Raw genomic sequence first — 25,929 nt, 5'->3', positions numbered from 1 at the left:
GCTAGGTGGTTAACACCCTCCACTTCCAGTTGACAAGCAAAAACATCTCCAGACATTTCTCACTGCCAGATGTCCCCTGGGGGTGTTGATGACAAAATCGCCCCAGGTTAAGAACCACTGACCCAGCCCCCTTGCTACTCAAAGTGTGGACCATGGACCAGTACCATAAGTATCATCTGGGAACTTGTTAGAAATGTAAATTGTCAGGCCCCCACCCTAGACCTGCTGAATCAGAATCTGCACTTGAACAAGATGTGTGATTTGTATGCTCATTAAAATGGGAAGCCTGGTCTAGTACACCGTGGCATGCGGGATCTTAGTTCCCTGACCAGGGATCAAACCCGTGCCTCCTGCAGTGGAAGCGTGGAGTCTTAACCACTGACTGCCAGGGAAGTCCCGAAACTGACATTTTTAACATAAAAAGAAAAAAATATATTAAGGCCATGGCCTGGCCTTACTGGCACAGTATTCTCTTGCACCGGCCCTTAACTCGGGGCTTGCATTAGAATCTCCACAACCTTTCCCAAACTACATGGGTCTAGGCCCCAGATTTCTGTTTCAGTGGGTTCAGGGCCTATGACTTTTGAGACGTCTCTCCAGGTGATGTGTTCTCAGTTAAGGTCCCCTGGGCTAACTTTACTGGGTACTTAGCTGCTTCCTTCCAAATCAACTATCCAAGCTGCAGAATCTCTTGAGAGAGAATATTTGGCTACCAAGTGAGCCCTGGCCATGTTTCAGAAGCACAGGGGAAATAGGGTCATACTTGGATTCTGGAGTGGAATCTTCTCAGGCCTCCAAACCTGGGGAACTGTTGTCTCTGGGAGTCGCTGGTTGCTGAATCCCCTTCTCTTGCCTGGAGGACCCAGGGAGCTGCTCTTTCTGTCATCACATCCTGCATTGCACACACCCCTGCTGAAACTCTGGCCACCAAGCTCAGGCATAGCATTCCTTCCAAGAATACCCAGGCTCTCTTAATTTCCTCTGTGTCCTCGGACAAGAATGGCTGGAAAAAGTGACAGGGCGGGCTTTCTTGGAAAGCAATCTGGCCTGCATCAGCATTAATGAGTAAAATGTGTCCTCATGCGGCTATTCCCCAACAGACAGCACATTCCCAAGCTATTTTAACTCATCGGTTCAGAAATCCTAGAGTCCCCATCCTCAGTCCTTGAGGTCTGGATCCTTTTTCTCCCAGAGAATCAGACCCAGACATCATTGATTAAAGGTTCTATAAGTCTCAGAGAATAGTTCCCTATCTATCATCTATCTGTGTATCTGTCATCTCTCTATCATCATCTAGATATAGATTGACAGTTGTAGAGATATTTATGTTACAGAGTGTTAAGAAATTCAACTGAGGAAATGTTAAAGATCTTATTGGCTTTATTCAATGATTCATGAATCGGGCAGCATGCCATCTAGCAGATAGAAAGGAGCTCCCAGGAGCTGTACAAAATAAAAGACTTACTGGCAGAAGGAAGGGGGTAAGGAAGTTAAACTAGCAAAAAGTGGATTGGTTTCAGCAAGGTCACCTTTCTTTAGGGGAGAGCAGGGGTCTATCAGGCAGATTACCTCACTGACCAGGTAATTCCTCATTGGCTGATTTAAGATTCAATTTCCAGGAGACGCCAAAACTATAATAACTATTATTATTTTCTAATAAGTTTATAATTTGTTTATTTTTGGCTGTGTTGGGTCTTCATTGCGGTGCACAGGCTTCTCATTGTGGTGGCTTCTCTTGTTGCAGAACATGGGCTCTAGGTGCGCAGGCTTCAGTAGTTGCACGCGGGCTCAGTAGTTGTGGCACGCGGGCCCTAGAGCGTGCGGGCTTCAGTAGTTGTGGTGCGCGGGCTCAGTAGTTTTGGTTCGCGGGCTCTAGAGCACAGGCTCAGTAGTTGTGGCACACGGGCTTAGTTGCTCCACGGCATGTGGGATCTTCCCGGACGAGGGCTCAAACCCGTGTCCCCTGCATTGGCAGGTGGATTCTTAACCACTGCACCACCAGGGAAGTCCCCAAAACTATAATTATTAAGTCTCACTTAGGTGCCATGTGGCTTAGTATAAGTGACTCCATTTTGGGCCTGTTGTCTTGTTTTTAACAAAAATAATATAATCTTGATTTAGAAAGTTTGGAACATGATACAATTTTTACAACCCTGTTAAAGTTTAGTGGCCAGAACCTTCTTGGAGCTGTCAAAGTAACTTAGAAAATGCCAAGAATAGGCTGCCTTTTAGAATCATAGAAAACTGGACTATCTTTATTATGCTTCCCAAGGCCGTGGAAGCAGGCCATACACCATTCCAGGCCCTGTCCAAAAGAATGTATTTTCCCAGTCTACTGGGTCTTTTATTGTCCTACAAAAGTTAATTTTTTTTTCCTTCACAAATAAACATGCAATTGACTAGTTACAGTGTGGTAAACACCTGACTTGAAGCTAAAGAGTCACCAATTTTAGTTCAGCTAATCATTCCCACTTCTGTCTCAACTGGGTTAAGTTCATGAGACCTTTGTTTCTTATCACTGATCAGCACTTGTATAGTATTTTTATATCATACTCATTTGTATAGTATTTTTCTCTTCAATTAAATATTTAAATAATGACATCAGTTGCTATCCTGAGAATGATGACAACTGGTGATGCTGAAATGAGACTCTTGGCAGCTACGCAGCACCCCCAGGAGTTAGCTTGAAATCATCCAGAGTCAGATGAGAGATAAAAGTGCAAATTCAGGCTTTGAAAAGTGCATTAGGTCTGTCCGTGTATACTGTATGAAATGTATGAATGTGTAGACTGTTTAAGTCTTGAATTTAGCAAAGTTGAGGACTGTCGGTATATATAGAACAAACCCTTTCCCTGCAGCACCGTATCTCCAAAATTCTTCCCTCCAATCTCCTGAAAACTCAGAGTCTGACTCTCCTATCACTATAACAACCCCTGCCTCATGGTGAATAGCGTCATTATCAAGAGTGGTAGGGCTTCCCGGGTGGCGCAGTGGTTGAGAGTCCGCCTGCCGATGCAGGGGACGTGGGTTCGTACCCTGGTCTGGGAAGATCCCACGTGCCGCAGAGCGGCTGGGCCCGTGAGCCATGGCCGCTGAGCCTGCGCGTCCGGAGCCTGTGCTCCGCAACGGGAGAGGCCACAGCAGTGAGAGGCCCGCATACCGCAAAAAAAAGAGTGGCAGAAGTGGTGAAGACTTTTAGTATTTCTCTTGAAGTCCCATCTGGAGCTTGCATCTTATTTTGGGGGCCTCTTGATATCTTGACCTATGGGACACTTGCCAGTTGGGCCTATAACAGCCCTCGAGTGATCATCTGGGTGATCATAGTGACAAATATGGTAATTAAATTCTAACCAAAGTTTGCCATCCACACATAAAAATAAGACAAGTGCTTAGAATAGATAAATCCTGTGTAAAAAGGAGGATAAGGGCGATCACCTCTGATTAATTATCCCAAGAGAGGCAGCAAAATTCCTGCAGGGGAAGGGAACAGAGTGCTGGCCTGTGCTAGAGAAGGTTCTCTCTAGGGGCACCAGACTGCAGTCCAAATTGTGAGCCTGTTAAGGCCAGGTGCCGAGGCTCACTTACCTGGAATCTGTTTGAGAATACCCGTTTTCAGTCTACTCAACTGCATTAGGTAGGACTCTTGGTTGTGAGTGGTAGAAACTCAAAATAGCTTAAGCCTGAAGATGAATTTATTTTAAGGAACAGTGGACCCTTGGAACCAATGGATCTCTTGGAACATGGGTGTCTTGGAACCCAGGAGCAAGAATGCAACTGGGCCTCAGAAACTATACGGAGTCGGAGACTCAAACACCACCAGCCTCTCTGTCTTGTTTCTATGCCTCTCTGAGCTTCACTCTTTTTTCTCAGCAATGCATCTGCCTCCAATCCTTCAGTCCAGATCATCTGAAACATGATGGTAGAGAGCTCCTAAATTTTATATTTTTACAACCTCAGACACCAACAAGAGCCTGTTTCAATTCTCTATCAGTCTCTGGTTCAAAAAATCTGGGAGAAGGCATTCATTGGATCAGCTTGAAGCAGGTGCCTTCCCTTGAGCCAATCAGCTGTGGGCAGCGGACAAGGTCACATGAAAACCTGGCAGCCTGGAAGCAGGAAGCAAGGAGCAAGGGCAGCAACTAAAAGGCAAGTAGTGCCAGCCAGTCATTCCTGTGGGGTGTCCACTGAGCCAACAATTCCACCATTTTGATGTCTTCTTTTGTATTCATTGATCTATGTCTGAGGCTGGAGAAATATGCCATGTTCATAGATTGGAAAACAATATTTTAAGGATCAGTTCTCCCCAAATTGATTTCTAGATTATACATATCCTTATCAAAATCTCAACATGTTTTTTTTCTGTTTTTGGTATTTATTTTGTTTCATTTCTAAATTATGATTTTTATTTATTTTGTAAAATTTATTTATGTATTTATTTATAATTTTTAAATGATTATATTCTATTTATTTAGGTCTTTAGTTTCTTTTTTTTTCAAAACAGACTTTTTATTCAAGTATAGTTGATTTATAATGTGTTAGTTTCAGGTGTACAGCAAAGTGATTCAGTTACACATACGTGTGTGTATATATATATATATATATATATATATATATACATATATATATATATATATACACACACACATATATATTCTTTTTCCAACTCTTTTCCATTATAGGTTATTACAAGATATTGAATATAATTCCCTGTGCTATACAGTAGGTCCTCGTGGGTTATCTATTTTATATACAGTAGTGTATATCTGTTAATCCCAAACTCCTAATTTATCCCTCCCCCTCCCCATTTCCCCTTTGGTAACCATAAGTTTGTTTTCTATGTTTGTGAGTCTGTTTCTCAACATGTTTTTTAATAGAACTTGACAAGCTAATTCCAAATTTATATGAAAATACAAAGGGCCAAGAAGAGCCAAGATAGTGGTCTGTTCTGAAGCTCTGGTCCAGAAATGATCTACTTCTTACTCACTCAAGATGTGACTTTTTTTTTTTTTTTTTTTTTGCGGTACACGGACCTCTCACTGTTGTGGCCTCTCCCGTTGTGGAGCATAGGCTCCAGATGCGCAGGCTCAGCGGCCATGGCTCACGGGCCCAGCCGCTCCGCGGCATGTGGGATCCTCCCAGACCGGGGCACGAACCTGCGTCCCCTGCATTGGCAGGCGGACTCTCAACCACTGTGCCACCAGGGAAGCCCAAGATGTGACTTTAAAAAAAAATGTTAGAAAGAAAGAAAAACTAGCAGCATACTACCCACAGTTTTCACTCAATAAAGGAAGGGAAGGTCAAAAGCAGGCTAGAGCTCCATAGGCACAGCCAGAAGCTTGTTCACGGGCACACAGGAAAGAAGATCCAGGGGGAAAAGAAGAACAATTAAGTGAATAACGGGGAGAAACTGTGTGCTATACAGTAGGTGCTGCCTTCCTTCCATCCTCTGACTCTCATGAGAGAGTATCGCTGGTAACCCACCCTAACTGGAACATACTGGAAAGGGAATTTTGGAGTCTGTAGATCAGCCTAGCCAGCTTGCCACTTCACACGTCCCCTGCACTAGTGTGAGTGCCGGTTTTGATAGATAATGCCAGGATATAGTCATCAGTCTCACCTTATCCTGCACATCATTGCCAACGGCTGGCCCCCAGCTTCTGGCTGTGTCTCTTGTGGTCAGGCTCTTTCCCCTTCAAGTGGCCCTGTCCACCTTGTCCTTTGAGCCAACCTCAAATCTAGCATGTGTGTGTGTTCAGGCCTCTCTGGCTGTTCAAGGCCCAGCTGGTCCCTTTGCTCAGACTCCTCCATCTCACACCCCAGAACTCCGAGCCCCTCCACAGCAGTGCAGAGATTTGCTCTTTTGGGAATGGGGTTCACCCCTGCCCACAAATGTTTCACTTAATCAAGGATTTGTTGTTTTAAAAATGACTGCTGGTAACTTTATTTGCATTAAGGGCATTCACATTCCTCTGCTGCCTGTGGCCTAGAATTGCTGACTTCAGGCCTTCTGGGAGCCCTGGGCATGGAAAAGCCCTGCAGATTCTGCATCCATATTATGCTCATTGTGTGTGTGTGTCTGTGTGTGTGTGTGTAAATATTTTACCAGAATGTAAACAAGGTGTGGGCTTGCTGCCTTGTTCACTGCTGTGTTTCCAGTGCCTGCACAGGGCCTGGCACACGGTGGGCACTCAATAAACATGTGTCAAATGAATGAATACAGCATACACGCACATTTCTGTACAAGGACCTGGGTACAATGTGTAAACATCTCTGTGTAGATATGTTATTTTGTGCATGTGTGTGTGTGTGTGTGTATATGTGTGGCAGGGGGAGGACAGAAATATTTGGGTAGGCCCAAAACAGCCATCAGGGCCTATTTTAATTACCCCAATCATCAATATAGAATTTGTTAGAGAAATATGTGGAAAACTAACGTATACATGAGAGCATACATGAATTCCTTCCATGGCAAGTTGACTGGTGGCCCCCAAAAGATATGTACTAACTCCCAGAAACTGTGAGTGTGACCTTATGTGGAAAAAGGCTCTTTGCTGATGTAAGTAAGTTAAGGATCTCACTATGAGATCATCTGGGATTATCTGCATGTCCCTAGGATCCTGCCCCAAATCCAATGACAAGTTTCCTTATAAGAGAGAGGAAGAGGAGGCCATGTGACCACAGTGGCAGAAACTGGAGGATACGGCCAAGGAAACCAAGGATTGCCAGCAGCCACTAGAAGCTGGAAGAGGCAAGGAAAGATTCTCCCCTGGAGCCTGCAGAAAGAGCCCGGCCCTGCTGACGCCTCGATTTCAGACTTCTGACCTTCAGAACCGTAAGAGAATAAATTCCTTTTGTGTTAAGTCCCCCATTTGTGGTCATCTGTTACAGCAGCCACAGAAAATGAATACACCTTCTGTCCAGCACACAAGAACTCGTGGCCAGTTTGTCCCAGGCTGTGTGTGTCCTGTGGGTGTGCACCCCTTACTTTCCACCATGACTGCCAGCCCAGGGTTGTGTACAACAGCAGAGCAGATATTTGTAAGGAGTGGAGCAAACAGGCAGGGGGCTGTGAGGGAGCCTGGTTGGGAAGGCCAGGCCAGGCCCAGAGGTCTGGAACCCTTCAGATTCACTGGGGGCCCCTGGAAATATTCTGGAAATAATGCCTCTAAGGCATTCCCCCCCCACCGCCCCGCTGAGCACTAGGGGCCACCAGGGAATAAGGAGGAAAGGATGGTCTTCCTGCTTCCTGCAAACTGGTCCCTCTCCAGCTCATGATTCTGGTGAAGGGGCCAGTACGCTTGAGGCTGCCCTGAGGTGCCTGGTGTGGTGTGACTCCACTCACACCTCAGTGAGCTGCAGCTCAGCTCCCAGCATAGCACTCAGACTGCCTGCCCTGCTGTCCGCACAGTTTCCTGTCCCCAGTGCTTTTCCTTCTCTGCCCATCCTGGTTCTGTGATCTCCAGAGCCTCAGCTCCGGGCCACCGGCCAACTCCACTTTCTCTGAATGACTGGCAGGCACATCAGGGCCAGGCAAGAATCATCATCAGACAGGGAGCAGGATATTTTCACAGTCTCTGAAATGCTAAGTCATTTCAACAGATTGCTTATAATTACAAAAGGAAAAACTGTAACTTTTCAGTGGAGAAACCCGGCAGATACCACCTTAACCAGATCATCAAAGTTAACGTCACCAGTAATGGGACAAACTGACCTTGTGTGTGCCTCCTGCTGCCATGTGCTGTGAAAGGCACAGCCTCACTCTCGGGGCCTTCCTGCCCCCGCCAAATGCATTACCTGAGACAGCAAAGTCAAGTCAAAGCTATTTTACAAATAACTAGTATGCCTTAAGAATGAAAAAGGGAGAAACTGTTCGATATTGTAAGAGACTAAAGTGATACAACTAAATGCAACACATAGATGATGTGAATCAAAAATGTCACCTGCCCTATCAGTAAACAAAGGATGCTGCAGCCATCAAGCCATCACATTACAGGCACCCCTGAGGGTGAGCCCTGTGGGAACTCAGGATGGGAAAGAACTGGATACTGGCCCTGGATAGCTAAGGTGCCTATCAAAGGAATGATTTCAGTGAGCCCAGACTCTTGCATCTTCCCATATATAGAAAAGCACTAAATTCATTACCTTCAAATGTCTGGTTGTTTTCTTTAATTAACATTTTTTTTTTTTTTTGAGTGTAGAAAGCGAGATTTATAAAGTACATTGCAAGGGAACAGCCGGCAAGACCAGGAGGGTCTGCCAACAGTAATCTTTTTTTTTTTTTTTTTTTTTCTGGTATGCGGGCCTCTCACTGTTGTGGCCTCTCCCGTTGCGGAGCACAGGCTCTGGACGCGCAGGCTCGGCGGCCATGGCTCACGGGCCCAGCCGCTCTGCGGCATGTGGGATCTTCCCTGACCAGGGCACGAACCCCTGTCCCCTGCATCGGCAGGCGGACTCTCAACCACTGTGCCACCAGGGAAGCCCAACAGTAATCTTTTGATATGCCAGCTACTGGGTTTTTGTTGCTAAATGCCTGTATACCCTGGATCCTCCCTGACCTCTTTGGAGCCGTCCGTCAGAGCTGTCTGCAAGGCTACTCCCGGGCTTGAGTGCTCACAAAGTCCTCTGAGGGACTTTCCTGGCGGTCCAGTGGCTAAGACTCCGCTCTCCCAATGCGGGGGCCCTGGGTTCAATCCCTGGTCAGGGAACTAGATCCCACAGGCCGCAACTAAAAGATCCCGCATGCTGCAACGAAGACCCAGCACAGCCAAATAAATAAATAAATAAATATTAAAAAGAAGAAAGTCCTCCACATAAAACATAATTCTCAACTTTTAGGTTGTACATTTTTTTCAGTAGACAATGAGAATGAAAAAAATGGTTGTGAAGGACATAATTTGGACAATTGGGGAAATTTAAATAGGGACTGTATATGTAGATAGTAAATAATATCATATCAATGTTAAGTTTCCTTCATCGGATCATAGTACAAGAGAATGTCCTTATATTTAGGAGGTACCAATGAAGTATTTAGGGGTAAAGCAACACAAGACACAATGTCTGTAATTTATTCTCAAGTGGTTCAATAACTAAAAATAATGATAATTATAGCTAGCTAGCTAGATGGATAGAGAGAGATATTAAAACAATTGTAGCAAATGTTAGCAATTGATGAATCAACAGTCACTTGGTAAGGGTACCTATATTGGAGTTAATTGTACTATTCTCACCAATTTTTTTCTAGTTTAAAAAATTTCAAAATTAAGTAAAAAAAAACCCAACTTTGTGAACTATAGAGATGTAGGACAAAGCGAACTGTTGATTCTTCAGGGAGATGCTGTCCCATGATTCAATTTAATCCATCTCAGCAAACATTCCAAGGCCTCTTATGGGCCCATAAACAGTGTTGGGTGTTGCAGGGAAAAATCCATCCCCCATCTAAGCAGCTTCCTATCTGATGGGGGTGAGTGGGGAGAACCAGACAAATACACAAAGAACAAGAATACAAAGCAGAATGGGAGAAAGGCCTTAAGAAAAGTGTAAATTGGGACACAGGTCACAAGAGTCACAGAGATGAGACCCTTGTGAGCAGAGTTGGCATTTCAGTGTAATGTAAGGTTGGCTGAATTTGCACTGGTAGAGTTGCACTGAGTTTTCACTGGCTGGGTTGAGGAGTACAACACAAGTAGAAGGCTATGCATGAGCACAGGACCAGAGTAGAGACAGGGGCACACTGAGTGGTGAGCAAGTCTTTGTTGCCTGGAGTGCCTTTGTTAAGTATGTGTAGGAAAGGCAGTGCTTGTCTTCTCCTCTTCTTAGGTTCAGTGGCTGTAGCCTGAGAATTAAACTGACAAACAACACATTACAGGCATACCCTGTTTTTTTGTGCTTCGCTTTGTTGTGCTTCACAGATACTGTGTTTTTTTTACGAATTGAAGGTTTGTGGCAACCCTGCAAGGAGCAAGTTTATTGGCACCATTTTTCCAACAGCATTTGCTCACTTCATGTCTCTGTGTCACATTTTGCTAATTCTTGTAATATTTCAAACTTTTCATTATTATATTTGTTATGGTGATCTGCGATCTTTGATGTTACTGGTTGCTTTTTTTAAATTTGGCTGCGTTGGGTGTTCGTTGCTGCGTGCGGGCTTTTCTCTAATTGCGGCGAGCGGAGGCTACTCTTTGTTGCCGTGCACGGGCTTCTCATTGCAGTGGCTTCTCTTGTTGTGGAGTACAGGCTCTAAGCACGGGGGCTCCAGTAGTTGCGGCACGCGGGCTCAGTAGTTGTGGCTCGCGGGCTCTAGAGTGCAGGCTCAGTAGTTGTGGCACACAGGCTTAGTTGCTCCATGACATGTGGGATCTTCCTGGCCCAGGGCTCGAACCCGTGTCCCCTGTATTGGCAGGCGGATTCTTAACCACTGTGCTACCAGAGAAGTCCTGATGTTACTATTATAACTGTTTTGGGAGCCATGAACTGCACCCATGTATGATGGCAAACTTAATCAATAAATGTATGTGTTCTGGCTGTTTCACCAACCAGCCATTCCCCCATCTCTCTCACTCTTCTCAAGACTCCCTATTCCCTGAGACACAGCAATATAGAAATTAGGCCAATGTATAACCCTACCATGACCTCTTAGTGTTCAAGGGAAAGGGAGAGTTGCATGTCTCTCACGTTACATCAGAAACCAGAAGTGGTTAATGAGGAAGGCATGTTGAAGGCCAAGACAGGCCACAAGATAAGCCTCTTGAGCCAAACAGTTAGCCAAGTTGTGAATGCAAAGGAAAAGTTCTTGAAAGAAACTAAAATTGCTATTCCAGTGAACACACAAATGATGAGAAAGCAAAACAGCCTTTTTGCTGATATGGAACTTCTTTTTTTTAACATCTTTATTGGAGTGTAATTGCTTTACAATGGTGTGTTAGTTTCTGTATATAACTAACAAAGTGAAACAGCTGTATAACAAACCTGTATAACAAAGTGCAACAGCTATACATATACATATATCACCATATCCCCTCCCTCTTGCGTCTCCCTCCCACCCTCCCTATCCCACCCCTCTAGGTGGACACAGAGCACCAAGCTGATCCCCCTGTGCTATGCGGCTGCTTTATGGAAGAAGTTTTACTGGTTTGGTTAGAAAATCAAATCAGCCACAACATTCCCTTAAGCCAAAGCCTAATGCAGAGCAAGGCCCTAACTCTCTTCAGTTCTGTCAAGGCTGAGAGAGGTAAGGAAGCTGCAGAAGAAAAATTTAAAGCTAGCAGAGGTTGGTTCATGAGGTTTAAGGAAAGAAGCCTACTCCATAGTATAAAAGTGCAAGGTAAAGAGCAAGTGCTGATGTAGAAGCTGCAGCAAGTTATCGAGAAGATCTAGCAAAGATCATAAACGAAGGTGGCTACACTAAAAACAGATTTTTCAATGTAGACAAAACAGCCTTCTGTTGGAAGAAGATGCCATCTGAGACTTTCATAGCTAGAGAGGAGAAGTCAACGCCTGGCTTCAAACTTCAAAGGATAGGCTGATTCTCTTGTAAGGGGCTAATGCAGCTGGTGACTTGAAGTTGAAGCCAATGCTCATGTACCATTCTGAAAATCCTAGGGCCCTTGAGAATTATGCTAAATCGACTCTGCCTGTGCTCTGTAAATGGAACAACAAAGCCTGGAATGACAGCACATTTGTTTACAAATACTGACTACTTTAAGCCCACTGTCGAGACCTACTGCTCAGAGAAAAAGAATTCCTTTCTAACTATTACTGCTTATTGACAATGCACCTGGTCACCCAAGAGCTCTGGTGGAAATGGACAATGAGATTGATGTTGTTTTCATGGCTGCTAACACAACATTCATTCTGCAGCCCATGGATCAAGGAATAATTTTGACTTTCAAGTCTTATGATTTATGAAATACAGCCATAGCTGCCATAGATAGTGATTCCTCTGATGGATCTGGGCAAAGGAAATTGAAAACCTTCTGGAAAGGATTCACCATTCTAGATGCCATTAAGAACATTAAGAATATTTGTGATTCATGGCAAAAGGTCAAAATATCAACGTTAACAGGAGTTTAGAAGAAGTTGATTCCAACCCTCATGGATAACTGTGAGGGGTTCAAAACTTCAGTGGAGGAAGTAACAGCAGATGTGGTGGAAATGGCAAGAGAACTAGAATTAGAAATAGAGCTTGAAGATGTGACTGAATTGCTACAATCTCATGATAAAACTTTAATGCTTGAAGAAGTGCTTCTTCTGTATGAGCAAAAAAAGTAGTTTCTTGAGATGGAATCTACTCCTGATGAAGATGCTGTGAAGACTGTTGCAACGACAACAAGTGATTTAGAATATTATACAAACTTAGTTGATAAAGCAGTGGAAGGGTTTGAGAGGATTAACTTCAATTTTGGAAGAAGTTCTACTGTGTGTAACATGCTATCAAACAGTGTTACACGGCTACAGAGAAATCATTCATGAAAGGAAGAGTCAGTCAATGCAGCAGACTTCATCGTTGTCTTATTCTTAAAAATTGTGCATTTTGAGACGCTTCACATCCTGTCTATGGAATATGTATCTCTCTAAATAAACTTACTCTCACTTAACTATGGCTCACTCTTAAATTCTTTCCTGTGCAAAGCCAAGGACCCTCCCTTGGCGGTCCTAGGGACTCATCCCAGACCGGGGATATGACCATTCTCTCATCCCCATTCTCCTGCAACAGTTGCATGTCCCAAATTGCAGTTCTTTGCTGCTCCTTGATAAACTCATTTTGCTGATAAAAATAACTGGCTCTTTTATTGTTTTAGATTAACAAATATAAGCCGAATAAAGGCAGCTGGGACTAACTTGTTCACTGCTGTGTCCTCAGCACCTAGAACAGTGCCTGGTGCAGGACATTGGTAAATCCCAAGTGCTGGAGTCCCCCAGATCCTGCTGGGAGTAGCATGCTCTTCAAAGAAGCTGCTTGCCCTAGGAAAGGGACCTGGGAGGGTGGCAAGAAACGGGTAGCCTCTGCAGCCTCTTTAACCAGGGAGGGAAAACCAAAGCCACAGGAGAAAATGGCCCTCTTGAATTAGACCACAGGAGGTCTGAGCAAGCTCTGTCCAAGAGGCAGGACCCAGGAAAAGTCTGCACTGGTGTCATGGGTCGGCATCCGTGGGCAGAGAAGATTTGGCTGCTCCCTGGAGCACCTCCCATCTGGGCCCCTCCCCTCCCTGGAGCTTTTCTCCACTGAGGGTCAGAGACTTGCCTCAGATGGAGGCAGACCCTGTAGCCACTCCAGCCAATACTCAAAAGCACCCAGCATCTCTCTTTTGTGTAACCTAAACCCCTCATCCTGAACTTCCAACTCAGTGGTTCTGACACCTGGTAGGGGAGCAGAATTTACCTGGGAGCTTTTTTTTTTTTTTTAATGTAGTGTAACGAACATACAGAATAGTGCACATGTGTGTATAGTTTGATGAATTTTCACAAAGTGACCAAACCAGGTAGTTCCCAAGTCAGGAAACAGGATATCATCAACTAGCCTCTCTGAAGTTCCCCAAGTGCCACCTTCTAGTCGCTACCCCCATCTCCTTCCCTTGGGAGTTGGGGGGATCCTTCTCCCAGAGTTTCTGCTTCATAAAACTGACCTGATGCCCAGTGTCTATTTTACAAAGCTGCACAGGTGGTTTACTTGCATAGCTAGGTTTGGCAACTACTCCTGGAAGTCATATAATCTTTGTTATAAGTGGAACCAGAGGCAGCTTTGCTCCCAGTCTTCGGCTCAGCACCAGTAGCTGTCTAGCTAGGTTTACCCGTGAAGCAGTGGGCATTTCCTGCATCTGGGGTCTGCAGAGCACAGGGGGGCAACTTCTGGACTCAGGAAGCCCAGTTGGTTGGTTCCAGACTGGGCATGTGGCCCTCCCTCCCCGGCGGGAGTTGCACGAAGAGGTATTTTTGGAAGGTGCAGGAATTCTGTAACCACTTGGAAAATGCCTGCTCATAGGCTGGGCTGGATTCTCATTTTAAAATGATGATGTGGCTGAGCGGCCTGACCTGGCCAGTTTTCCTGGATCTAGGGGTGGGGAAAGTAAAGAGGCATGCTCATTTTTTTCTCTTTTTCTTTAAATTGTATCACCATTTTCTTTTTGTCTCAAATTCCTCTAACCCACAAGCTTCAAGAGAATTGTGAGGTGTCTCCTGCAGTTCATGGGCTCTTTGATGCTGCTTGCAGGTAAGTGTTTCATCTTGTCTCAAGTCAGCCAGGGCTCTGGGGTCACTTCAAGTCGAATGAAAGTTTAACCCTCAATTCCCCATCAAGGATCTTTGGCTCTGGAGCCCTCACCTGGAGTCTCCCTGCCCTTCCAGGCAGGACCCTGACTGCCCTCCTACTCTCTTCCCTGTGTCTCTCTGTGCTTTGCCCTGCTACCTTCATCTTTATCGAGAGCAGCAGCTTCTGTTTTTTTAATTAAGTATAGTTAATTTACAATGTTGAGCTAATTTCTGCTGTACAGCAAAGTGATTCAGTTACACATATATATACATTCTTTTTAATATTCTTTTCCATTATGGTTTATCACAGGATATTGACTATAGTTCCCTGTGCTGTACAGTAGGACCTTGTTGTTTATCCATTCTCTGTATAATAGTTTGCATCTGCTAACCCCCAACTCCCACTCCATTCCATCCCTTCCCCTCCCCCCTTCCCCTAGGCAACCACAAGTCTGTTCTCTATGTCTGTGCATCTCTTTCTGTTTCGTAGGTAAGTTCATTTGTGTCATAGTTTAGATTCCACATATAAGTTATATCATATGGTATTTGTCTTTCTCTTTCTGACTTACTTCACTTCGTATGATAGGTCCATCCATGTTGCTGCAAATGGCATTATTTCATTCTTTTTTATGGCTGCATAGTATTCCATTGTATATATGTACCACATATTCTTTATCCATTCATCTGCTGATGGACATTTTGGTTGCTTCCATGTCTTGGCTATTGTGAATAGTGCTGCTATGAACACATGGATGCATGTTTCTTTTTGAATTGTAATTTTGCCTGGATATATGCCCAGAAGTGGGATTGCTGGATCATAAGGCAACTCTATTTTTAGTTTTCTGAGGAACCTCCATATTGTTTTCCATAATGGCTGCACCAACTTACATTCCCACCAACAGTGTAGGAGTGTTCCCTTTTCTCCACACCCTCTCTAGCACTTGTTATTTGTAGACTTTTTAATGATGGCCATTCTGACCGGTGTGAGGTGGTACCTTACTGTAGTCTTGATTTGCATTTCTCTAATAATTAGCGATGTTGAGAATCTTTTCATGTGTCTGTTGGCCATCTATATGTCTTCTTTGGAGAAATGTCTATTTAGCTCTGCAGTTTTTGCTAATCATCCATACACTCACCCATCCATTCATTCAACCAGTGCCAGGCCCTGTGCTGGGGACAGCATGGAGGGTCAGGCTGACAAACCATCTTCTGTCATCACCATTTCTGCCCTTACCCTTGACAACTCTTTGTCCCCACTTCTCCACTTCCTCCCAAGGCCATGTCCATGCTCTCTGAAGGACCTCTGTTCCTTCCCTTGCATGGCAAAGGTAGCCTGCCCTCTCCATTATCTGTGTCCAAACCCCTTGCCCCCGACCCTCATTTCCAGCTCCCTTGGGCTGAGACAGAGAATAAAAAGGAGAGGAAGTAGACAAGTGCTCACTGACACCCCAGTGAGTACTCAGAAGCCACTGCCATCTTCTAGTTCAACCTTTGCCCGGCTTCTACTTCAGGGAGTCATCTCCCAGCAAGAAGGCCTGGCTGAGAGTAAGTGAGGACACCTTCCTGCAGTCATCTCTACAGGCATGATTCTCTTCCCCAATTTTCCATTTCTGAGATCCTCCCCATCCCTTCCACCTCCCACCTCCACAACTATCCTCTCTCCATGCCAGATCCTGGAATGGAAGGGCCATGAGTGGGGAGCTGCTGTACTTTTGTCCTTCCAGGGAATTCCCTGGCAGTCCAGTGATTAGGACTGTATGCTCTCACTGCCAGGGCCCCAGGTTTGATCCCTGGTTGGGGAACTAAAATCCTGCAACCCATTCAGCATGACCAAAAAAAAAAAGAAACCAAAGCAAAGCCAACAACCCCCCAAAATAAAAGTGCTGGAGGGCTGGGCTGCTTCTTCAGTTCTCCTCAAAGCCTGAACGTGCTTAGGTGTGTTGCACTGAGACTCTCCTTCCAGGAGGTGAGATGACTGTAGGAAGGTGTCCTCACTTACTCTCAGCCAGGCCTTCTTGCTGGGAGATGACTCCCTGAAGTAGAAGCCGGGCAAAGGTTGAACTAGAAGACGGCAGTGGCTTCCGGGTACTCACTGGGGTGTCTACTTCCTCACTTTCCTTGGGCCTACCAGCCTGTTTGGAAGAAACAATCTCTGAGCCTTTGAACTGCCTATCAGCCAGGGGATGAAGCTGTCTAGGCCCTCAGGTGAGGTTCTCTGAGTCTGAGCTGATCACCTGGGAAGAGAAAAAGTAGATCCAGAGTGTTCAGAGTATGTGTACTCAGTATGAGACTTACTAAATGACACAGAGCAATACATATGTCACATAAACCAGATATTCATATAGGCTTGATCAGTGAGTTTTCCAGAAAATAGTTCTTTTCTTAAAAAAAATTATGTATTTATTCATTTTAAATAGGTAATCCAAGCACAGGGCACAACATTTAAAAAAGTGCCGAAGGGCCTCCCTGGTGGCGCAGTGGTTGAGAGTCCGCCTGCCGATGCAGGGGACATGGGTTCGTGCCCCGGTCTGGGAGGATCCCATATGCCGCGGAGCGGCTGGGCCCGTGAGCCATGGCCGCTGAGCCTGCGCATCTGGAGCCTGTGCTCCGCAACGGGAGAGGCCACAGCAGTGAGAGGCCCGCATACCGCAAAAAAAAAAAAAAAGTGCCGAAGAGTATATATAGTGAAAAATAAATGTTTTTCCCTCTCCTGTACCCAAGTTCTTCAGTTTCCCTCCCAGAAACAACCACTGTTGCCAGTTTACTGTGCATCCTTTTGGAGATTGTCTCTGAAAATCACAAGTGTGTGTGTGTGTGTGTGTGTGTGTGTGTGTACTTGAAAAAAATACAAATGGACATATTATATATACTGTTTTTAACATTGTTCTTTTCACTTAAGAGTATATTTTGGAGACTTTTTTCTTAACATATATGGGTTGGGGGTAGATTTGGAAAGCAGAAAAACTTGTTCCCATATGACCCTGAGCTTTGCTTCAGATCAAGCAGCTCCTTGTTTGGGGCTGTTTTTTTTACAGACAGTGTGGTCCCTGGGCCACCTGAAGCTGTCTTGCTCAGGGAGACATCCTGCCACAGGATGGGCAGGGAGTCAACCTCCCTGCCAGATTTCACTGGGATTCATGTCCCCTGTTCTTACTGAATTCCTCACATTTGGAATTTGTTCTCAGAGTTTATATGTGAGATACCAGCAGCAAGCCCCCACCTGGCTACTCAAATTTTTGTTTTCAGGTCTTGTAGGTAGGTGGAGTATTTTCTGGGTATTGTGGAGGTCATCTCAGAGCTGCATTTCTGGCTTGTGGAGAGATGATGGCAGGGGCTGTGTTTAAGGGATTAACGCTCCATGGTGCTGGCCGTGGCTTCAAGATTACTCAGGTCAGGGTGAGCTGTTTCCCTGAAGGGGTCTGGAATGCAGGAAGTGAAATGGGACACAGCTCTTACTTAGAGTTAAAAGACTTGTTAAACAAACGACTTTGGGTGCAGATATATCTAGAATCACCTTGTAGAATGCTGTGTCCTTTCCCTTTCCTCTTGCTTTCTGCCTGCCGACGTTGTTCATTTTCCTTAGATGAGCTTTGTAATCCTAGTGGATTATTTCTGATGCACCGAAGCAGCTTGGGTCAAATGAGATCATTTTCTTCATTTGATTTAAATGTTCCATAGAAAAATATTGTGGTGGGTATTTCTTTAAATTTCCTCAGGTCAAATTGCTTACAAGGTTTTGCCAATTGAATAAAGAGAAAACAGTTATATATACTGAGCCCTGGTTCTTAGAGCAGCACCACAGCCTGGGGCTTTCAGAGGTTTGTTACCTTATTTGCTCTTTTTAAAAAATAACAGCTTATTGAGATATAACTCACATACCATACAATTCACCTACTTTAAGTACATAGTTCAATTTTTTTGGATATTCAGAATTGCGCAATCATCACCACAATCAATTTTAGAAGATTTTCATCAATCACTCCCCCCGCAAAAGCCCCATAGCTATTAACAATCACTTTCCATTTTCCCCCAATCTCCTCAGCCCAAGGCATCCACTAATGTACTTGCTTTTTCTGTGGATTTGCCTATTCTGGACATTTCATATAAAGGGACTCATATAATATGTGGTCTTTTGTGACTGGCTTCTTTCACCTAGCACGATATTTTCAAGATTCATCCCTGTTGTAGCATGTATTGGAACTTCGCTTCTTTTTATGGCCAAACAATATTCCATTGTGTGGATAGGCCATATTTTACTTATCCATTAATCAGTTGATGGACATCTGGGTTATTTCCACTTTATTGGCTACTATGAATAACGGTGCTATGAACATTCGTGTACAAATTTTTGTGTGGACTTCACTTGATCTTTACAGCAACTCTCTGAGGTACATATTCTACAGACCTCTTTCTATAGATAACAAAACTCATTCCAAGACGGTAGACAGGAATTGTGAATACAGCTGTTAGATTCCTGAGCCTATGCTTTTTCCAATGTACGTTCATAGAGTTGAAATAATTGCTTTGACAGAACCTCGTGTGGATATACCTGTAGGTATTGTGAACACGAATGGGTATTTCTCAGTTGTGAAATTTCAGCCCTCTCCCCAACGTCCTCCTCTTTGCCCTTTTCTCCTTTCCTAGTTTTCACTTCTTTCTTTCAAGTATCAGTTCCCCGCCCCTGTGGTGGGGACAGAATCACTTACTTTGGTGTGTGAATTTGATATTTATATTTTTGAGTCACCTCAATGAGATGAAAGCTCCTCTGCCAGCGGCAAGCACAGAGGTGGTTTCTGAAGCAAGGACAAGCAGAGAGAGGATTTCTTGGAAAAGCTCATTCTCCTGTCCTGTCCCAGGGTTTCAAGGCTGAAGGGCACCCACGCTGGAGGTTGGGGCTACGGTGGACAGCCACCTGCCCCCGGCTCCCCTCCAGCTAGGTCGCGCGCACCGTTGCTCGGCAACAACCCGCTCACACAGGTGGCGGCCCCAGAACCCCGCGGGGAGCGCGCACACGCAGGGACGCAGGGACGCCCGGGCGGCCCCGACGTCAGACCCACTCCGCCCCTCAGCCCCTGTCAGACCGGGCGGGAGGCCGAGCCCCGCCCCCCTCGGGGTGGGGGAGGCAGCCAGCGGAACCCACGAATCAGAGAGTCCGACACATCCCCCGGCCGGGCGCCGGGCAACCAATCGCCGCACGCGTGTGATCCCGCACCCGTGCGGGAAGGCGGCTGCAGGCGCTAAGGCGGCGACTGAGGGAGTCGCTGCTGAGGCGGCCGCGGGCCCGGGTCGCGTCAGCGCATCTCCGCGCGGCCGAGCCGGGCTGGCAGCAGCTGGCGCCTGGCGGTGAGGGCGGGCTCCCGTGTGGGTGGAATGGCCCTCACCTAGGGCGGTGGGAGAAGCGGCTGAGCCGAGGATGCTGGGGAGGCGGCGCGGTGGCTCCTCACTCATTCCAGGTAAGGGGGACGCCGCGCTCGCTGCGGCTCGGGACGGAGCGCCGCCCCGGCCCCGCTGTGCTCCCGCCGCTGCTCACCTAGCTCCGAGTCCCGGCCGCCTCTGTCCTGGCATCCCTCGGCCCCAGTCGCCGCCGGCCGCCGCATCTCCCCTCTGCCCTCGGGCGGTTGTCCAGTCCCGCCCCCTCAGCGCAGAGCCCGGCGGCCCGGCCCGGCTCCGGCGCCCACCCCTTCCCCCAGCGCCAGCGTTTCCCTGTCTCTGGCTTCCCTTTGGCCCGGCTCGCCCCCGCCGTGGTCGGCCTCCCGCCCGCTCCCGCCCCCTCCCCGCCTTTCCTTCTCTCTCGCGGGGCTGGCACCGTTTCCCAGCCCCCGCGGTCCTTCGGGGCGCCTGCTGGGGATGAGACGCCCTGGCCCCCCCGGATTGGACTTTTGCCCTCAACTCTACCCGGGCTTCCCTTCCTCAGTCTCACCCCATCCTTGCCCCCTATACGGTGTCCTCCGGACATTTCACTCGCGCCCTCCCACCCCCACGCCATGTATTCCTGGGTTTTGCCCTTTTGCTCCCAGTTGCCTTCCTTTCCCAACTCGACCCTTCTCCCTTCGCTTCCATCAACCACCGTCGCTAGCACTTTTCCTTTACACTGAAACCTTCAGACCCTGCGACTCTCCTGAATGCCCGGTCTGTAGTTTTAACACCGTAGTTCGTCTTTCAGTGAGCTGCACCCCTAACGTGTCAAGTGTATTGCCCAAGAGTCTGGCACACAGTAGGCCTGGTACATGGTAGGTGGTCACACGTGTTACCATCTTCCTCCTTCCAGGCCTTTGTACTCTCCAGATGGTGATAGCAAGAGGTCCAGCATCCAAAGGGAATTGATGCGCTCCCTGAAGAGTGGTATAGGAGGTGGCGTGATGAATTAGTGAACTCCAAGTGTGATAGAGATTACATTGTCATTTATTTACTCACTGCAGTCATCCCGAAGAACTGAATTCTGCTCTCTTTGTGCCATGTGTTGTTTTATAATAATTGGCTTTGTAAAGTATTCTTAACAATGTTTGCAATGTAATTGCCCCCTTAACCCCCCCTCCCCATCTGGTGTTTGCTGAACCTTTACTTTTTAGGGAAGAAAGAGCCCCTAACTCCTAGTTGAAATAGCATCGTGTGTAAGAAGTATTTCACGTGTTTATCTCCCAGCTGGATAGTCCAGTCTGCAGTGAATTTTCATCCTTTAAGAGCCTGCCGGGAGGAATCAGGTTCAGATTTCTTGGAATCAACTGTTGAAGGGACCAAAAATGCTTAGGAGTGGAAGTTCTGACAAGTTCTCTAAGAGTGAAAGAGGAATTAGCCACCCCCGCCCCCCTTTCTGGCTCTCAGAGGAAATGACTATAGTCGATTTTTAAAAAGAGTGCAATAAGTTTGACTTTTTAAAATTATAAAAGCAGTGTTACTGGCCTCAAGCCATTCTTGCCACATTTGCTCTGATGGTTTCCAAGCCTGGATGAATCAAACAGTCGTCTTTTTCTGCTCCTAGGTTCTCCAGAGCAGGCTGGAGGAAAGTGTGTAACAGCCGCTGGTGCTGTTCTAGACTTCTGGATCCCAACTTTACTTGCACTGTCTGGAGATGCTTTGACTTACTCCTCAGCTTCCTTTTATGTACCCACACCTAATTGCTGTCTATAGGTTTTTACCGTTCTCCTTTCCTTGTCCTACTCTTGACTTCTCCACATTGCTTATCTTGTCTCCTACTTCACAGAAGAAATTGGTGGGCATCAGCCCTGGACTCTTAAGGGTGTGTCATTTTTCTGTGTGCTTATACCTCTCTGATATCTGATCTCCTTTCCTTTTACCAGAGGAAGAAGGTGTTACTTTCTAAGGCTGACTAACATCTTTCCTATTCTATATTCTCTCTCTTTTTCTCAGCCTGCACACATGCTCAGGTTTTCACCAACCAAAACAAACAAAAACAAAACATTGCCTTGATATGCTTTCCGTCAGTTTAATGTGGTATTCCTTAGGGTTTTATTTTCTGTTCTTTTTTCTGTCCCCTAATTTCCTTGTGTGATTACACTTCCCTTCATGGCTTTAAGTAGCACCTGTATATTTTTGGGTTTTTTTTTTTTTTTTTGCGATACGCTGGCTTCTCACTGTTGTGGCCTCTCTCGTTGCGGAGCACAGGCTCCTGACGCGCAGGCTCAGCAGCCATGGCTCACGGGCCCAGCCGCTCCGCGGCATGTGGGATCTTACCGGACCGGGGCACGAACCTGTGTCCCCTGCATCGGCAGGCGGACTCTCAACCACTGCGCCACCAGGGAAGCCCCAGATTGGGTAATTCTTAATGTTCTACTTCTAGTTTCAAGTTCGCTCCTTCTTTCTTCTGTCATATTCATTCTGCTGTTGAGCCCATCCAGTGAGGTTTTGTTTTGTTACTGTATTTTTCAGTTCTATAACTTCCATTTGATTTTTTTCTGTTTATCTTCTCTTTCTTTGATAATATTTTCTATTTTGTCATTTGTTTCAAGAATATGTCTCATTGCTCATTAAAGCATGATGACTGCTACAAAATTCTTGTCAGATAATTCCAACATCTGATTCATCTTGGTGTTATCCTATGTTAATGTCTTTATTCATTCAAGTTGTGATTTTCCTGGTTCTTGGTATGATGCGTGACTTTTGATTGTGTCCTGGACAGTTTTGATATTTTGTTAGGACACTCTGGATCCTATTTAAATCTTTTATTTTATAGGTGAGAGAGATTAAAAGTTACAAACTTCCAGTTATAAAATAAATAAATCTTGGGGGTGTAATATACAGCATAGGGAATATAGTCAATAATATTGTAATAACTTTCTATGGTGACAGATGGCAACTAGACTTATGGTAGTGATCATTTTGTAATGTATAAAAATATTGATTCACTATGTTGTACACCTGAAATTAATATAAATTGTAAGTCAGTTACACTTCAATAAAAAAATGCCTTCTATTTTAGTAGGCAGTCGCCCTAAAAAGTTTAATGCATACGGCCCAGCCAACTTTCTTTTTTTGGTAACAGCTTTATTGAGCTATAATTCACATACCATACATTCACCCATTTAAGGTGTAAATTTTTTAGTATATTTACAGGGTTGTGCAACCCTTACTACAGTCAGTTTTAGGACATTTTCAAGAAACTGCACACTCCTTACCTGTCACCTCCAACTCTCCCACTTGTCATCCCTTCCATCCCTAGGCAACTGCTACTCTGTTTTCTCTGTATATAGATTTGCTTATTCAGGACATTTCATATAAATGTAATCATACAATATGTAGTTCTTTGCTACTGGTTTCTTTCACTTTGCATGTTTTCAAGGTTCTTCCATGTTGTAGAATGTATCAATATTTTATTTCTTTTTCTTGCTGAATAATATTCTATTTTATGCATAGACCACATTTATATATTAATCAGTTGATGGGTGTTTGGGTTGTTTGTACATTTTGGCTGTTATGACTAATGCTGCTGTGAACATCTGTGTACAAGTTTTTGCGTGGAGATGTTTCATTTCTCGGATATATACCTATGGGTGGAATTGCTGGGTCATGTGGTAACTCTAGAACTCTAGGTCTAATATCTTGAGGAACTACCAGACTGTTTTCCAAAATGGCTACTCTATTTTACATTTCTATTAGCAAGAAATGAGGGTTCCAATTTTTCCACCTCGTTGCCAAGACTTGTTATTATCTGACCTTCATATTTTAGCTCTCCGAATGGGTGTGAAGTAATATCTCATTGTGGTTTTGATTGCATTTCCCTGATGGCTAATGATGTTGAGCATCTTTTCATGTGCTTTCTGGCTACTTGTATATCTTTGGAGGAATCTCTGTTCCTTTTTCCATTTTTAGATTGAGTTATTTGTCCTTCTGTTATTGAGTTGTAAAATTTCTTTATATATTCTGGATACTAGACCCTTATCAGATATGATTTGCAGATACAAATCTCCTGTTCTGTAGGTGTCTTTTCACTTTCTTTCTTTCTTTTTTAAAATTTATTTATTTTATTCATTTATTTTTGGCTGTGTTGGGTCTTCGTTGCTGCGTGCGGGCCTTCTCTAGTTGCGGCGAGTGGGGGCTGCTCTTCGTTGCGGAGCATGGGCTGTAGGCACTCAGGCTTCAGTAGTTGTGGCACAGCAGGCTCAGTAGTTGTGGCTCGTGGGCTCTAGAGTGCAGGCTCAGTAGTTGTGGCACATGGGCTTAGTTGCTCCGCGGCATGTGGGATCTTCCCAGACCAGGGCTCGAACCCATGTCCCTTGCATTGGCAGGCAATTCTTAACCACTGTGCCACCAGGGAAGCCCTCTTTTCACTTTCTTGATAGCACAAAGGTTTTTAATTTTGATTAAGTCCAATTTGTCTATTTTTTTCTTTTGTTGCTTGCGCTTTATGTTTCATATTTAAGAAACCAGTGCCTGATTCAAGGTCATGAAAGCTTACTCCTATGTTTTTTTCCAAGAGTTTTATAGTTTCAGCTCTTACATTTAGGTCTTTAATCCACTTTTGTGAATTTTGTATGTGGTATGAGATAGGGGTCCAACCTCATTTTTTGCTATAGATATTCAGTTGTCTTAGCACCATATGTTGAAAATACTATTCTTTCTCCCTTTGAATTGTCTTGGCACTCTTGTCTGGTTGGAATTTTGATAGAGATTGAATTGAACTTGTAGATCAGTTTGGGGAATATTGCCATCTTAACTGTATTATTCTTCCAATCCATGAGCATGTAATGACTTTTCACTTATTTAGATCTTCTTTAATTTACTTCAATAGTGTTTTCTAGTTTTCAGTGTACAAGTTTTGCATTTTTTGGTTAAATGTATTTCTTAATATTTTATTCTTTTGGTGCTATTGTAAGTGGAATTCTTTTCTTAATTTTGTTTTTGGATTGTTATTGATAGTATATAGAAATATAATTGAATTCTTTATATTAGTCATGTATCTTAAAACCATACCAAATTAATTTAATAGTTCTGATAGTTTTTTAGTGACTTATTAGGACTTTATATATACATGATATATAATTTCTGAAGAGAGATAGTCTTACTTCTTCCTTCCAATCTGGATTGTTTTTCTTTTCTTTTTCTTGTCTAACTGCCCTGGCTAGAATCTCCTGTATAATACTGAATAGAAATGGTGAGAGTGTACATCCTGTCTTATTCCTGATATTAGGGGGAATCGTTAAATGTGAAGTTAGCTGTGGGTTTTCTTAGATGTCCTTTTTAAAGTTGATGATGTTCTCTATTTCTAGTTTATTCATTGTGTTTATCATGAAAGAGTGTTGGATTTTGTCCAATGCTTTCTTCATTGCCTATTTGAGATCATGTGGTTTTTGCTCTTTTGTTCTTGTGTATGACATTAATTGACTTTCATATGTTGAAACAACTTTGCATGCATGGAATACACCACATTTGGTCCTGATGTGTGATTCTCTATATATGTTGTTGGATTTGGTTTGCTGCTATTTTGTTGAGGATTTTTGCATTTATATAATAAATGTTTATTTATAGTTTTCTTGTATTGTCTTCGTCTGGTTTTGGAATCAGGAAAATTGGCTTCATGGGATGAGTTGGGAAGTGTTGCCATCTCTTCTGTATTTTGGAAGAATTTGTTAAGGGTTGGTGCTCATTCTTAATGTTTCATAGAATTCACCTGTGAAGCCATCTGGTCCTGGGCTTTTCTTTGTGGGAAGTTTTTGATTATTTATTCAATTTCTTTACTTGTTATAGCTTTATTCAAATTACTTCTTTATGAGTTGATTTTGGCAGTTTGTGTCTTCTGGGGATTTGTCCATTTCACCTAGGTTTTGTAATTTGTTACATTACAATTTTTATAGTATTCCGTACAATCCTTTATAATCATTCTTATTTATGTACAGTTGGTAGTAATTTCAGTAATTTGGTCTTTAGTAATTTGGGTCTTCTCTCTTTTGTTCTTGTTCAGTCTCACTAAATGATCGTCAATTCTGTTGATCTTTTCAAAGAACCGACTTTTTGTTTTGTTGATTTTCTCTATTCTTTTATTCTCTATTGTATTTATTTCACTAATTATTTCCTTCTGTCTGCTGGCTTTGGGTTTAGTTTGTTCTTCTTTTTCTAGTTTCTTAAAGTGTACAGTTTGGTTGTTGATTTGAGATCTTTTTAATTTTTAAAATTAAAAAAAATTGAATTCAGATATAATTGACATATAACATTGTGTAAGTTTAAGGTGTG

The 25,929-nt window shown here is 44.3% G+C and overlaps 2 protein-coding genes across 7 annotated transcripts in view; one reads left to right on the top strand and one right to left on the bottom strand.

The window, feature by feature from the left end:
• The window catches only part of SEPTIN14 (septin 14), a gene marked incomplete at both ends in the record, with an annotated part of 563,121 nt that overhangs the window by 464,441 nt on the left and 72,751 nt on the right, over window positions 1–25,929 (bottom strand). The gene's annotated exons all lie outside the window — the stretch shown is intronic.
• Window positions 6,739–25,929, top strand: part of TPST1 (tyrosylprotein sulfotransferase 1) — a 135,318-nt gene continuing 116,127 nt past the window's right edge. For 4 of the 6 annotated variants that reach the window (XM_081256124.1, XM_081256127.1, XM_081256128.1 and 1 more), the window contains exon 1: window positions 19,446–19,697. The gene's annotated coding sequence lies outside the window, so the exon portion shown is untranslated. Of the gene's footprint in view, window positions 6,833–14,146; window positions 14,207–19,445; window positions 19,698–25,929 lie in introns of those variants that run through there. The other 2 variants (XM_081256125.1, XM_081256130.1) reach the window with 2 other exon arrangements.

Source organism: Mesoplodon bidens (assembly GCF_964165515.1).
Source record: "Mesoplodon bidens genome assembly, chromosome: 15".
NCBI classification, from domain to species: Eukaryota; Metazoa; Chordata; class Mammalia; order Artiodactyla; family Ziphiidae; genus Mesoplodon; species Mesoplodon bidens.
The sequence above is the reverse complement of the archived record's forward strand: the minus strand, read 5'-3'. Positions and strand labels throughout refer to the sequence as shown.